The sequence below is a fragment of the Aphelocoma coerulescens genome, chromosome 2 (genome assembly GCF_041296385.1).
Source record: "Aphelocoma coerulescens isolate FSJ_1873_10779 chromosome 2, UR_Acoe_1.0, whole genome shotgun sequence".
NCBI classification, from domain to species: domain Eukaryota; kingdom Metazoa; phylum Chordata; class Aves; order Passeriformes; family Corvidae; genus Aphelocoma; species Aphelocoma coerulescens.
The window spans coordinates 112,719,103-112,734,305 of record NC_091015.1 but is presented as its reverse complement, the minus strand read 5'-3'; positions in this window follow the sequence as shown (position 1 = coordinate 112,734,305).

Here is a 15,203-nt window from a genome sequence, read left to right as displayed (position 1 = left end):
GGCACAGAATCACATCTGCTCTGTAAGCAAAAGGATGTACAGGTCATCTGACTCCTGAGGCCTAAGCTATGCAATCACTATTCTCCAGTGTTTGCAGGTTCTGGCTGCTATTTCTTTCTGTGCCCTATGACACTGACAGCATCCAATTTGCTACTTACAACACTGAAACATCTGAAAAGTATTTTACTTGTTTAAATGTGGGTGACTTTGTGGTAACAGAGTTATCATTTACTGATAAGAACTAGCAAGCCCAGTGAAAAAAGCCCTTGATGTAGTCTCTAAAATGGAAGGACTCAAGACAAGTATTTGATATTGGATCAAATTAAAAAGAAATAGGTTGTCGTTAGTTCTTACTGAGGAGTAGTGTACTGCTGGGTCTGCAGAAAATAAAAGACTGCATATCCTTCAGAGTTCACATTTAATTCAGATCCTGAACGAAGGAGAGACCTTCACATATCAGAAGTGAAATACCTAGCTGAATATCAGTTTTTAGTTTATTAGTATTTAGTTTAACTCTCTGGCATAGCTTTGATGACCTCAGGAAACCCTAACCTGATATTTGGAGACATATGCGGTCATCCTTCAGGCTGGATAGTATTTAGTGTTTTCCACAGGGTGATGCAGAACTGAAAATAAAAAGCACTGCAGATAAAGGAGAAAGTAAAAAAAAAAAAACCAGAAAAAAAAGATTAGGAATGCCCTTCTGCCAGTTCTTGACATTGAACCTGTGATTATTCTCAAATACAGTCAAAATGTAAATCACCACTTGATGTCACCATTGGTCTGTACCATGCCGTGCAGCTCTTCAAGAAATCTTTCTGAACATCACAAAGATATTATAAAGTCAGTTAAAATATTTAGAGACCTATTATGATGTTAAGTAATCACCATCTATTTGTTGGTCCTATTCAAAATACCGGCACACTGGATTTGGAACACCATAAAGAAGTAATTTGAAAGGTCCTGTTTATGATTAAAATCTGTTTTTAAAAGGAAATTTTAAAAGGAAATTTTCCAATAACCAGCAGAGCAAGTCTGATCATTGCATATGTCATATAAATATTACTACAATCCAATTGCAGAATGAAAAGTAAAGAGTACATGACCAGAAGATTCTATAGCTCTAGAAACATGAAATTAAGAACTGTAAGTGTTAATGAAGATATAAGAAAGATATTTGAAATCTCTCTTGTAAAGCTGGGATCCTGTTTCCCTATTCAGGCATAAAGAAAAATATTCTGTGTTCAGATTTCCTTTGTTTTTAACAAGCTTGATGAGGTTGACTTGCAGTGTATTAGTTCTGAACGTCTGTTCATTTATTTAGGAGTCTGAAGAGGAATTTGGCAGCTCAGGTTGAGGTGTAATTTTAAAGGTGTAAAATATGGCTTGCCATTAACAAGTTGGCTTTTCTCAGTCATTGCCACACTGTAAAACTAAAATTGTGTCTAAACTGGGTGGAAGTGGTCACAGCACCAAGCCTGGCAGAGTTCAAGAAGTGTTTGGACAGTAGTCTCAGGCACAGGGTGTGTCTCTTGGGGCTGTCCTGTGCAGGGATATGAGTTGAGCTTGATGATCCTTGGGGGTCCCTTCCAACTCAGCATAGTCTGTGAACATATGAACTGTGAAACCTTTAATTCAGACAATACTGTAGGTATTACAGGGCACCAAGTAGCACAGAAGGCTGAATGTCCCAGCATCTTGAAACACCTTGAAACAGCAGCTTGAGAATGCACTCTACAGCTCTCCCTTGGCATGAGCTTTATCAGTTCTTTACATATACAACATGAATCCTCTTATTGATATTTTACCTGAACTTTTAAACTGCTTTGCTATGTACCTGCTAGCTACGCATACTCTGGGGCACCAAGCACTAGTTGAACCAAGCATTCAGTTAATGATACATTCTTATGGCTCTGTTTGGATACTCAGCATGCTGCATGTTCTTCTCTACAACAATTACTGCCCATGGCTTGTATAGGCCTGTACCCCAACAGGTGTACGTATCATTCTAATGCATAAATTATTTTAGAATATATAAGAAAACATAGTAATTCTAGACTTCCCATCCATTTTCTATCTGCTCATCAATCACAAGCTAATGCTGTCCTTTTCTTCCTTTGTGTGGTTGCAATCTCAGAAGCAATTCTTTTTCAGGTCTGGATGGCAAAGACTCTGCTCACAGACCAGGAAAATATTTCCCAGGGAAGCTCCAAAGCAAGTCTAGCACTGGGTACATGCTGAATATGTGAAATTTGCTCTGAAGTAAATGGAAATTCGAAGTGCTCAGGAATTACTAGTATTTTTCCTTTTGCAATGCTGAACGAATAAGCTAATTCTATCCAATTTCAAGCTCCTTTCAGCATAATAGTTTCAAAATTGCAGCTCAGAGTTTATCACTTGACTCTCATTTCAATAAAGAGAGGCTCAAAAATCAAAATGGACAACGGGCAGTAGGAATAAATTCAGTTAGCAAGCAAAAAATAGAAAAGGGAAGTAGAGAGTAAAAAGCAAATTCAGAGTTTGAAATAGGGCTGGCAGAAATATGGATAAAGGTACAGTATAATATATACACATAGGACATATGAACAATTCCTTTGGTAAAAAAGTTAAGTGAGCTTTTGTAGTCATAAATAAATACTATATATCAATGCATATGTCAATATATTTGATAAAAGGAATAACTTTCAAAAATAAAAAAAATTCTATTTTTATTATATAACCCAATATAATTTATGCATTAAGTTAATAACATTACTGTATTCTAAATAGCTTTCTAAGCTTAGAAAAATTAGCATTCAAAAAGCATCAGACCACATATCTTTACATATTATTTTTTCCTGTATCATGTGAAGAACCCTCCTGGGAATTCAGATAAATAAATCTGGAGTTTGGGAGGCAGTATCACAGATATGTTATATATTCATATTTTTTTACATTACCCCTCAAAATGTTAACAAAAATATCTGATTCTTAGACTCTTACCTTCAGTGTAAGCCTGTATATATAAATACATGTACATTTTTATATAAGCATAAGTATGTATGTTTATGTATACATATATATATATCCATCCATATTTAAAGTGCTTGAGTAGTCACTGGGGCAAAATGTAATTCTTGTTTTCCATTTCTTAAACAGATTTTTCATTTACGCATTATTCTTTTAGCAGGGTCAGCTAGAGGGATGTTCATGAATTTTTGTCTGTGTAACAAAACTGCTGTGTGGGGAATCTGATCATCTATGGCTCTTAAAGGAGAATAATTATTCAGCTGTGAGTAGAAAACTTGAAGAACAACATGAAGTTTAACTTAGGATTTCCCCATGTTCAGCTGCTTTTGAAAACGTATCATTGTGAAATGCAGAGGTATTGACAGGGATGAGCACCTTCAGGATTGGTGCTTTTCTTCAGGGATGAAATCTGTGCATCAGGGCAGCTTCCAAAGGTCTTGTGTCCCAAGCATAGGGTGTGTCTAGCTTTAAAACTGTCACCCAGAACACCTCAGCTTCTCCATTTGCACTGTAAAAATAAATAGCATACACAAGGTGAATGCAATATCCCTTTCTTTGTACTCTGAATTGTGTGAAATCTACTTAACCTCTTTCCGGTGGCAACAAGGCCACACACATTTTAGCTCACCTAGCGTGTCCTTCCTCTCACAACTGAGCTAATGGATTGATGGAAGAGGAAGTAGGGAGGTCATTCAAGTCTTTCAGTATCCTGTTACAGTGCAAAGGCATGGAAGTGAGTGGTAGATTTTGTTTACTAATGATGCTTCCAAATGGATTCAATATTTTTCACTTCCACAGGTACCCGACTTCGGTTTCTACGACAGGGAAAGGTACACAACCTTAACAGAGCCATCACAGTAGGGCTGACCTGCAACTCATATTATTCCCTTTCTAATTATTATCGTGTTTACTTTTCAAATGAAGGTTCTGTTGGGATCATTGAAATGAAGAGTGAAGCCAAGTGAACTGCATTATTTCATAAGCATTCATGTGAGTCTAACACAGAATCTTCTTCCTCTTGGTGTGTGACATACATGCTTTCTGTGGAGTCAGAAAATCATATTTTACTTATATGGAGGTTTGGAAAAAAACAGTGTTGGTCTCTAGAGACGTATAAAGAAAGGAAAAAGCTGTTGCTGCAGGATTTACAAAATTTGGAATTTGGCTTCATTCTAGGTGAGACTAAGGAATGACCTAGCTCTTCTGATTCACAGACAGTGTATGAGTCTTCAATGCAGAGCAGACCTGTAGGTGCTCCTGGAAATAAATCATGCCACAGAACTCTTTGAATTCAGCTTTTTCAGAGGCTGCCAAGGCAGCAACAAGTTACAGAACAATAAGGATGTGCACAGTATGCTAAAGACAGAGAACTCAAGTGCTTAAATGCCATCCCTCACTCTTGTGAAGAAGGGATTGTGCTGACCCAGAAAATCTGAAGCCACACACCAACATGAGTGGATTGACTGTGTTAAACAATACATGTTGCTCTTCAGGGTCCTATTGATTACGTACATGTTGTGGGAATAGAACCAGTTACTGGAAATTTAGATCATTTTGTGAAATACCAAGCGAGGCAGGCAAAGCAAGAAAGATACAGATGTTTGCTATAGGCTCAGATCCCTTCATGGAATCCCATGACTAGTGGTATGTTGGATGCAGGACTGACTGACACACTGCAGCTTACCAGGAATTGAAAAAATTAACAGAATCGGGTAGAAAACATATCTGGCATAAAATGGAAATGCCAGAGGGCTGGGATGTCAAAAGCATTCCAAATTCTGCTTTCTAGTGAGAAAAAGCTTAAAATTTTATCCTGAACAGAGCCTGTGAATGAGCATGCAAAGGAGCAAATCAAGGATTGTCAGTCCATTCCTTTGTTATCAGAACAAATATTCTTGGCTCTTCAGGACATATTAGAAAGATGATTATTAACAGCCACCACAATTACCTTGTTCAGAACATTTTGCCAACCCTATGTTATAATACTTAATGAGGACAGGTAAGAGAAAGGATATTTGACAGAAATTGGCTGAAAGGAAGAAAATACACATGATTACCATACAGGCTGCCTGTAAGTACACTAATGATAAGTGAAAAAGGATAACTCAGCTTCCATGGAACCTTGACCAGCAAAGCATTTTCTATAAATAAAGCATTTTCTATAAATAAAGCATTTTCTGTATACTTCAAAACACTTTAAATGTTTTGGACAGACTTGATCAATAAATCCAGCCTAAAAAGAATCTGACATCCGGTAGTCATGTACCCTGTCAGGTATGCCAAGACCAAAATGGAAACCATTGCTTTGTTTGTCACCAGGCTTCCTTAGGTAGCAAATTTTTCTGCATCTTAGATGTGCACAGATGACATTATACAGGGACCAAATAACTGAAAAGTGAATTTCAACTGAAGACAATTTCTGTGAACAGGAAATGTCAGAGAATTCTCCATGTGCCACATGGGACATGATACTATGTGTCTTTTTTTTTTTTTTTTTCCTCTATGGGGCACCCTTCAGAAATTAAGAGGAAGAAGATACTGTAAATCACTTGTGGTGAGATATGGGGCTTTCTGAAGTGAGGCAAATATTTGCACTGATTTTAAGAAGAGTTACATTCATCCTTAATAGAGATTTTAATTACTGACAAAGACTGTTCTGTCTTATCAGAACAACTAAAGACATACCTTTGCATGAGCATCCCCAAGTGAACATGCTGAGTATTTGAAGCAATTTTTCTGTCAGGATGGGAGAGCTCTTACAGTGCTAGTGCTTCAATAGAAAAGACTCTGTGGGATATGAAATACTCAGCATTTTTAATAAAGTTCAGTGCATCATTATTAGAGGAGGTAGTTCATTTGGGTCTCAAACTCTGTGTTTGCAGTGCTTTAGGTAGTTTTACACTTACTCATGCTGTTTTGTTTTTTTCTCTGCCAGGTAACTGTCAAATCTAAATGCTTAATAAAGGAGTAACCTATGAGCACTAGTTCTTTTTGTCTGATAAACTGAAAACAGGGTTTCCAGCATGTGGCATTAGATTTCTTTATGTGGGTTTGGTCTGTCATAATCATGCAATGTATTTATTCTTTCAGGCCCAGGCTGATAACTGGTATTTGCAGAAAGCTTTCACAAGTGCACCTAAGATATCACTATTTCCTTTACTTTTTTCTATCTACACATTTTTTATCATGTGATCTACCTTGAATCCAATCTCTGCAAAGCAACCTAGCAGCAGAGATAAAACTTCGTGATGGAATAATTACTTAACAAAGATTTTGGGAGCTAAGAAGGACTTTTTGAAGGCAGAAACAAAAGGGGAGTTTTTTAGAGACTACCTATGGCATAAGTACAACAACTGTTGAAGGAAAAGGGCGTGATATTGGCTGACATAGAAGAAGACAAGGTGAAGAGTTCTCTCCTTTATGAAGATGATGACAGTTGTTGATGCTATTTTTGCTCTTATTGGTCTCTAATTTTTCCCAGGAGCTCTTCCTTTAGCTTTGAACTAGCCATGAACTATGTAGGAATAAAGTGTATTTTCCATTGGATCAGAATGCTAAGACAGTTAGTAGAAAGCAAATGCAAAAGAGAGAGGAGAGGTGAAATTTCCATCTCAAAAATAATTGGCCTTCAGACAAAGAATCTTTGTGGGCAACAAATGGTGAAGATGTAACTAATAACAGGAAAGTCAGTAGTATTGTATAGCAGCAGAGTCTGCAGAAACATGCTTGAGGAGCTAAGGTTGTAACTGTAATAAGATGCTGATGGACAAGGTCAGTCTAACCCTACGTGGAATAAGGTAGGGATGGTTTCCTGCATATTTTGCTTCTGTTTTTTCCTTTTATCAACTTCAGAAACAGAATCCCAAATGACAACCATAATTTAAAATAAAATTCAATTACTGTTTTATAAGTAAATTCAGTAAAACCTTTTCAAACTGAAATGTTAATTTTAATGCAACATGAAACAGACAATCTGGATACTGGATTTCCCTCTTGCTTTGTTATATCCAGCCACATCTTAAAGATTGTTCTATAGTGTTTTCTTCTCTGAATCTTAATAGTGTTTGATTATAAATCTCAGCAAGTATATTTTTATGGAATAATGTCTATTATGTTGATTTTTATCAGCAACAAGAGAAACCAGTGTGTCTGTTAAACTGAAATTCTGTGTAAAATAGCCTGAGATCTGAAAACATAAATATTACTATCACTTCCATGCTCCCTGTCAAGCTAGAATACTATCTTTGGTGCAGGATGAAAGACTTCAAAACACACAGATTTGGATTCCTGTATTAACTGTTTCAGTCATTAATTACATTTCAATGGAATATTCCTTCTGGCCCTCATTTCATGCTTAATGTCATTTTCACACATTTCACTCTCCTTAATTCTTGGTTTGCAATATTCTTCCTATTATAAACCCATTCCCTGACTTGACTTTTAAGGACCATGATCAAGTCCCCTCTAATGCTGCTGCTGTTACGAGCAATATGTTTGGCATATAATTATCCAAAGGCAAGTCCCCAAAGATCTAAATGAATCTTCCAACTTCTTTCTATACCTTCATGATTTTGCTGAGATTATTAAAATGAGAACAGAAATCTGTGACATGAAATGTCTGTACATCCTGTCTGGACAAGAGTTTGAGTATTGTTTGAATGTCAGCACCAGAAAACATTCATGCTAAACATGCACTTAATGCAATTATGAAAACCAGACTGCCAGTTTCCAGTGGTTTCTATTAAATGCCTTTAAAACTAACTGTGAATGTAAAACTTGTTTGTGTCTGTGGTCATGAAAACTTGCAATTGGTACCTGAGTTTCCAATTAAGTACTTAAATTCTTTCCTGCTTTGGTTTTAGTTCAGCTACATTTAAGTATCTGGTGTGTGGTTATTTCTGTTAAAAGGTCCAAAACTTTAACTCATTTTCAAAGTCAAGTATGTTTTAATAATGGCATTGATAAGGATGAAACTGGGCAACTAACATTATCCTTCCTCATTGTGTGGGATTCTGAAATAAATATAATAATGGCACTTATTTTAAAATGCTTGCAAGAAAAGGTATGGCAGCAAGAACAGTAATTAGAAAGACGTGAAGTAGAAGTCATGTCAAGATGAGTGGACCATATCAATTTGAAAGAATAAAATATGTTATAGTTAAAAGGAATCTGGCAAAGAACTATAGGAACTTATTAAAGGAAAATTGCTAGAGGGGCCTAAATAATGAGGAGAAGTAAAATCCAATACTAGTAGAGTGCATGGTCTTGTTACACTTTGTCTTTTAGATTCTTTGGAAAGCAATGATTATCTTTCTTGAAATGGATCAATCACCCCCAAGGCAACCTATCGTACATGAAGAAAACCATTCAGTGAGCGAGCAGCTGCAGTAGGAATATAGACTACACTTTTCTATGCTAATAATTTTAATTGGACTATATATTTTCCTCAATATTGCATTTTTCCTCTGACTTTCCATTGCATTTGCATTTTATTCATTATTTCTCAAGCATCATTAGTAGGGAAAGAATTTTTTTTTAAGATGTGATTAGGCATAACTTCAGAGATAAAATGACCATTTTGTTTTCGTAAGGTTTGTAAGTAGGTCAGATCTGCAAACCAGCAAGCTTGGCAAAGCAAACTTTGCTGTGGCAAGGCTGTGGCTTCATTAGTCCCTGAAATATCAGGATCCCATCTGCACAGATAGAAACGCAGAACTGAAGCTGATGAATTGGGAGTGCTCTGTGTTACTTGCTAGTGTCTTTGGTGTTTCATCAAGGAACCCACGAACAGCAGGGTCAGAAGTGGATACTGTAATGCACAAAGCCCTAATAATTACTCAGTCAAGGTCACCTTAAGGCAATCAATTACATCTCTTAGCTAATAAGGACTGAATAATTTCAACACATTTTCTGTGGGAGTTGGGAAACTCTGCACTCTTCAGTTTGCAAATGATCAGGTTTAGCATCTGGGCTTCTAGCTTGTAAAATGTTGCGGTCACACAACTGATTTTTCAGTTTAATAAGCTATGGCAAATTCCTTTATAGTTTCATCAGATTTGGGTTTTCATTTGGGAATGGTAGTATATTTGGTTTAACTGAAGATAATATTTTGATGTGCCTGTGGTGAGAACAGTAATTGTATAAAATTGGTCCTTTTTGTTTAATGGCTTTGTGTTTGTGGTTCTCAGTTGCTAAAACACTTTTATTTGAAGTCACTGTATTGATGGTTTTCTTGCTCAGTCTACTTTATATCTTTATACTGAAAAGATAAAGAAAGTAAAACTATCTAAATTTTAAGCAGATGATGCATTTCTTCAGATCTTTGAAATTCAGATGGAGCCTTCTAATTCACATTAATTGCATCGATTAAAACACTTAGAAGGATAACAAATCATTAGCTACATGTACCAGACTACTCAAAACATTTCTAAGTAATGTAGATCAGCACATCTTTAGTCATAATGTCGAGAAAAATACCAAAGCTGATGTACTGAAAACAATTCTTACAAAAAAATCTTGCATAATAAATCACGTCTAGTCTACAATAAAATCATTAACCACTGTTCTGTTCCTCTGCTCTGAAGTGTAAATCACCCATAATGTTGACTTATTTTAAGTCAGTTTGCATATAAAGTGAAAAAAAGATTTAGTGAAAATCTAACGAGAATGAAAATAAATTCCTATCTATATCATCACTCATTTGATAGAATGCATATAAGTTGCAAGGCTACATAAAAAAACCCCAGGACAATAGATCTATCTAGGAATGACTTCTTATGATCTGCTACTTATTTTATGCCCATACTAAAATACAAGCTTTGCAAAACTACTTGCATTAAGATACCATTGAAAGTGTAATTTCTTTAGTGAAAAAATCCATAGCTTTCATTTAGCCTGACAATGTTGGCTCAGGAATATGTAATATTAGTTTCAGTAAGAATGCATTGGTTTCACTGTAAAATAAGGTTTCTTTGGTATCAGCCCTGGAGAAATGTATTGGTTTCAGCTAAAATGTATTGCAATGCTTTCACTAAAACATACAGACATTATAAAACTGTATATTGGTTTCACTAAAAAATGTGTTCTTTCCAATGGATTCATGAGGCTTTCAGCAAGAATGTATTGATTTCATTAAAATGTGCAGCTTGAGATAAACAAAAATTCAGTTAAAATGCATTGGTTTCTGTTAAAGCTCATTGACTGAAGTGAAGAATATTCTACACTGGTTTTGGGCAGCCTTAGGGTTTTTTAAACAGTGAGTGGAGAAATACATATAAATAATTGTAAAGGTAATTGTAAACAAACTCTATTCTGTTGCATCTAAAGATGTAGACATGCTAAATAAATTAGATTTTCATATTTCCATCTCATTTGCATCTGTTGCTCAGCACAGGCACAAATATTGATACAGAAAAAGAATGACACCCTTAATTCTGATGAATAGTTTTTTAATCAGCTGTGGGTGTGGGCTGTAAGATTTTTTAACCTGTTTAGTAATAATTTGTTTTCCTGTGACCAGTTTTTGACCAGTTTGCTTTAAATCAAGTTTGACATTTTCCTGCTTTATTGACAGCAGATTCTTTTTGCCTTTTCAGTAATGACATGCATTCAATGACATTGACATTTATATATATCATGAAGCTCTCCTATTTCCAGTCTCCTAAATTAGGGGCAACATATTTGGTTGCTGTGACACCTTTTTTTTTCTGAGAAGGTTTTAATTTTTCAGTATTTTTAAATAATTTTACATTTTAATTTTATACAGAAGTGGTGCCACTGACTTAGTGAAACATGCATGAATAAAACTGAACAATCCTTGCTACATGGAGGACATTGCTGTCCCACTTTGGAGCATTATCCTTTCCCTACACTGATGTAAAATTCATATTCATATGAAAATGTGTTTAAATACACTTGAAGTGTAAAAAGTATGAATAAAGTTCCAACTACTTAAATTTACTTATATAATTCAACAGAGGAAAGTAGGAATGATCATATTGGACTCAAGAACTAGTCTATCAGTCCCATGTCCTGCAGTTCCAAATGTGAAAAATGCCTGGACGCTGCTAGAAGAACCTCCAATAAGTCATACATAACAGATTTCCTGAGAGGATGACCATGCTCTTTCTTTCTTTTTTTATGGCTTTTTGGTGTATTTTCCTTGTAACTCTGTACAACTTCTTCTGCAAAAACTGCATTCACGGCACCCATGGCGAGGAGTTCCACAGCGGATCTCCCCCCACACAAAGAAGGTTCTTGTTTTTGGGTATTGCTTTGGATGTGCAGCTTGTTGCCTGTTGCTTTTACTTCTCCCCTGAACCATAGAAAGGTTTGTGTTGGAAGGAACCTTAAAGATCATCTAGTTCAAGCCCTCTGCCACGGACAGGGACACTCTCCTCTAGCTATGTCCTGATCTGGAAAACATAATGGATAAGCATTATCTTTTTTTCCCTGCAACTCACAGTTTTGCAGATTCCTGCCACACACGGCTTCAGCTGTCCTTTTTCTAATAAGAAACCTATTTTATTAAGCCCCTCCTTGTATGAAAGCTGTTTCATAGCTCTGGTTTTACTTGTTGCCCTGCTTTTTGTTAGTTCTGCTAGATTGTTTTTAGAGACATGAGGACAAGAACTGCATAACACACTCAGAAAGCTTTGGCACCATAGGTTTGTCAAGTATCATAGCAAATTGTCTTTCATTTATTTCTTATGTAAACCCAGTCTCATGCCTCTTGAAAACAGGGCATCCTACCTCTGTTTTCCAAATGTGTCTTATTTTCAAATGCTTTCTCTCACACTGTTTCATAATTCTGTAATACCACTGTAAACTTTTAGATTTTAGATATCTCTGTAAATCTCTCTTGGTGGATGCAGAAAAACAAGATATCATGCTGTGGTATAAGGGTTCTGATTGCCTATCTGAAAGGTAATAGTTTTTGTCCTGTTCAAATCCGCTGTAGCAAGAGGATGGAACTGATTGTTTCACAAATCAATTCAGTTTCTCAGCACTTTTATGCGTTACTCTGATGTCGAGGGTCAGCAACTCACTCTGTAAGAAAGAGAGGTTTTGCCAGCTTTATCAAAAGAATGAGGCAATAGTTGCTCCTCTTAATTCCCAGGACCATGGTTTGCTACAAAGCTTTGGAAGTGCAATACGTAACTTGTGAGAGGCAAGAACTGCACAGGTAGATGATGCCGAAAGAGATTTCCTGTGTATTGAATCACATGGGATCCATGAAGAAAAATGGAATTGACTAAATTGATTCAATATGAACATTATTATTAGCAGAGCAAAAGCAGTGCCTGGCAAGAGCAGTGCTGAAGGGTGCAATTTCAAGCTCAGTTTCTCACTGTCACTGGAGCTGCTGCTTGCTGTGCCATCAGCTATGGAAGGACCATCCCAGTGGTAAGCAATCCACATTGCAAGTGTCACAGCATCTTAACTGCTGTCAGTGTTGACCTACACAAACCTATGCTTCAGCCCCCTTCCGATTATCTATTGATAAAATACATTTATTATATCTAGAAATATATTGTTTTATCTAAACCGTTATAATCTAAAAACTCATGGTTGAACAACAGGCCTCATTTTGGCTTAATACCAAGGCATAAAACTCTCTTTAAGAAATTTAAAGCTTTCACAAGAACCTGGAGTTTTTTCCAATAGGTAATGACACTCCAGTGCTGTACAGACTGGTCAGCTGAGTTGGAATCAAAGGACTAAGGTACGGAAATGCAACCAAGATATTTTTCCCATAGATGCTATTTCTGCTAGATTCCTAAACCTTTCTTAAAGTAATAGTCAGTCCACCTTGGTGATTTATCCAGAATGAGAATGTCCTAGGCCATTGGATTCACTGAACCTCTGACATCATTTGCATTCAATGTTGCAGGTAACTGCTTTCAAGTATATTTATAATTCTAATTTGAATGAAAATGCCCTTAGATCAGAACTTTGCTATTCTACTAAGAACTTTGCCTCTTATGGTTTCTATTTTTCTGATGCAAACTTATTAGCAACTGTAAAACAGTGCTCTAAAATTGCTGGAAGTAGAGGCTTCCAGAATAAGTTCAGATAAAGCAAGTTGTAATCAAATTCGCTTTTGTTTGCATAAAATTTAAGGCTGCATGCTTTGAGACCCTATTCGTATGCTGTTTACTTGGAAAGTTCATGGCTTTTTAGAAAGTTATAGCTTTGGTAGGACCTGAAGAATATACAACTTCGAAGAAGGATCTGGAAATAGAAAATAAAGTTTAGTAACCAAAATTATATATCTTTCAAGCTATTTGATGAAAGTCCTTCAGCAAGTAGGCATAGTTTCTGGACAAGTGGAAGCATAGGAAAAAATATATCAAATTCATTCAAACCTACAATTGTTTTTAAACACAAAGTACTTTGACTGTTTTAATTAGGTGTGCAGTCTCCTAGAAGGAAAAAACTCAGGTCTAAACAGCTGGGCATCTCAGTGGGATGTAGAATTTTTAAACCAGGACATACAAATATGCTCAACCAAATCAGGGGAAAATATTTTTTTTTTCACAGCTCATTCCACAAAATACAGTAATGAATCAGGGTTCATCTTCTCAAATTCTGTGCCCTGAGACACTCTGAAGACAATTGCGTTGTATGATTCAAATCACATTATCAGTAGAGCAGCTATGAGGGCAAATTTCCCTTTTACCAGTTATGCAAGGCTGTAAAGAGGAAGGTCTTTCTGTCCCATAGTCCAGGACCACCCACATCACCAGCTGAAGAAGAGGGTTTTTTCTTGTGTCTCAATATCTTGGCAGTGGGTAAACTGTACAACACATTTGCCTCAATCTTGCTCCCCCTACATGTGAAACTTTTGTGTGACTGTGGCTGTACGTACAGACACTGCAGCAAAAGCTTATAGAACAAGACTGGTGCTTGCTAATTCTTATTAAAGTAAAATAAGGGCACACAGATTTAAAAACCTGTATTAACAACTGTTAAAATATTCCCCAGAGGGACAACTTCTCTTTGAGAAATGCCACAGCATAGGATTAAAAAACAAACTGAAACTTCACAGGCACATTAGGCAGCTTTCACCTTGCAGAAAAAACAAAGTCCCGTTGCTGGGCACTGTGAGAAAAATTAAGAAAGAGCCACATTGTGCAACACAATCAGTGATGTGTGGGAAAAATGATTTTGAGCCAGAAGTGTTTTTCACTTTAATGACAGATACTGAGATTAAAAAAGTATGAGAGAAAAGAGAATAATTATATTATTGATAATAATTATAGTGATGATGATAATGATAATAATGCTTAGAAGCCCTTAAAAATAAAACCAAACCTCCTTCTGTTAAGTGCAGAGCTGCTGTGAAGAGAGATTTTATTTCCTTATGGCATGACTACAGATTCTTTCTATTTGCTGTAAAGTAGTTACTTATATTTCTCCCTGGTTACATTTAAACTCTTGTCTGGAGTCTTTGGACAGGTTTTATCTGAAGAAATAAAACAGAATAACCTTTTTTCCTGCTGAGGGGATTCCTATACTGCAGTGACATCATTAACCATAAAGCACTCTTACACATTTCATACCTGGATGTCTTAAATAGAGGATGAATTAAATCATGTTTCCAAATCAATTTCTCCTGATATTTACATTTCACTGCTGCAGTAATAGGAAGACTGAATCCATTTAAAGTCTCTTGTATCCACTGACTGAATGACATATATTTGCCTTAAAAAAAATAGTCTGGCTTACAATTGCACTCCCTAAAAGAGCTCTCCCACAAGCCCCTAGACAGTGTTTCAAATTCTAGAAATTCATCTGAAAGAACAATTACTTGGATAAACTGTGGTAGACAACTGGTCTCTCCAGTATTCAGGTGAAAAGGGCATAAATAGGCCAATACCACATAGTATTGTAAAGAAAAGCTTCCCTTTTTTTTCTCCCTCCCCAAAAAAGATGTACTTTTTTATACTGAAAACTTTATTTAGCCATTGGAGTGTCTCATGAAATAGCAAATCATATTACATATAGTATTTTTTTCACTCAAAACATACTGACACTCTCATATTAAGAACAGCACATTTTAGCAAAACTTCTCGCAATATCCTTCTGAGCAAAATATCCAGCATGCAGCTAGACATGTACACAATGTGGTGGTGGTTCCACTCCCAAAGAGTTGTAGTCAGTGGGTTGACACCTGATGTCCAGACACTTGT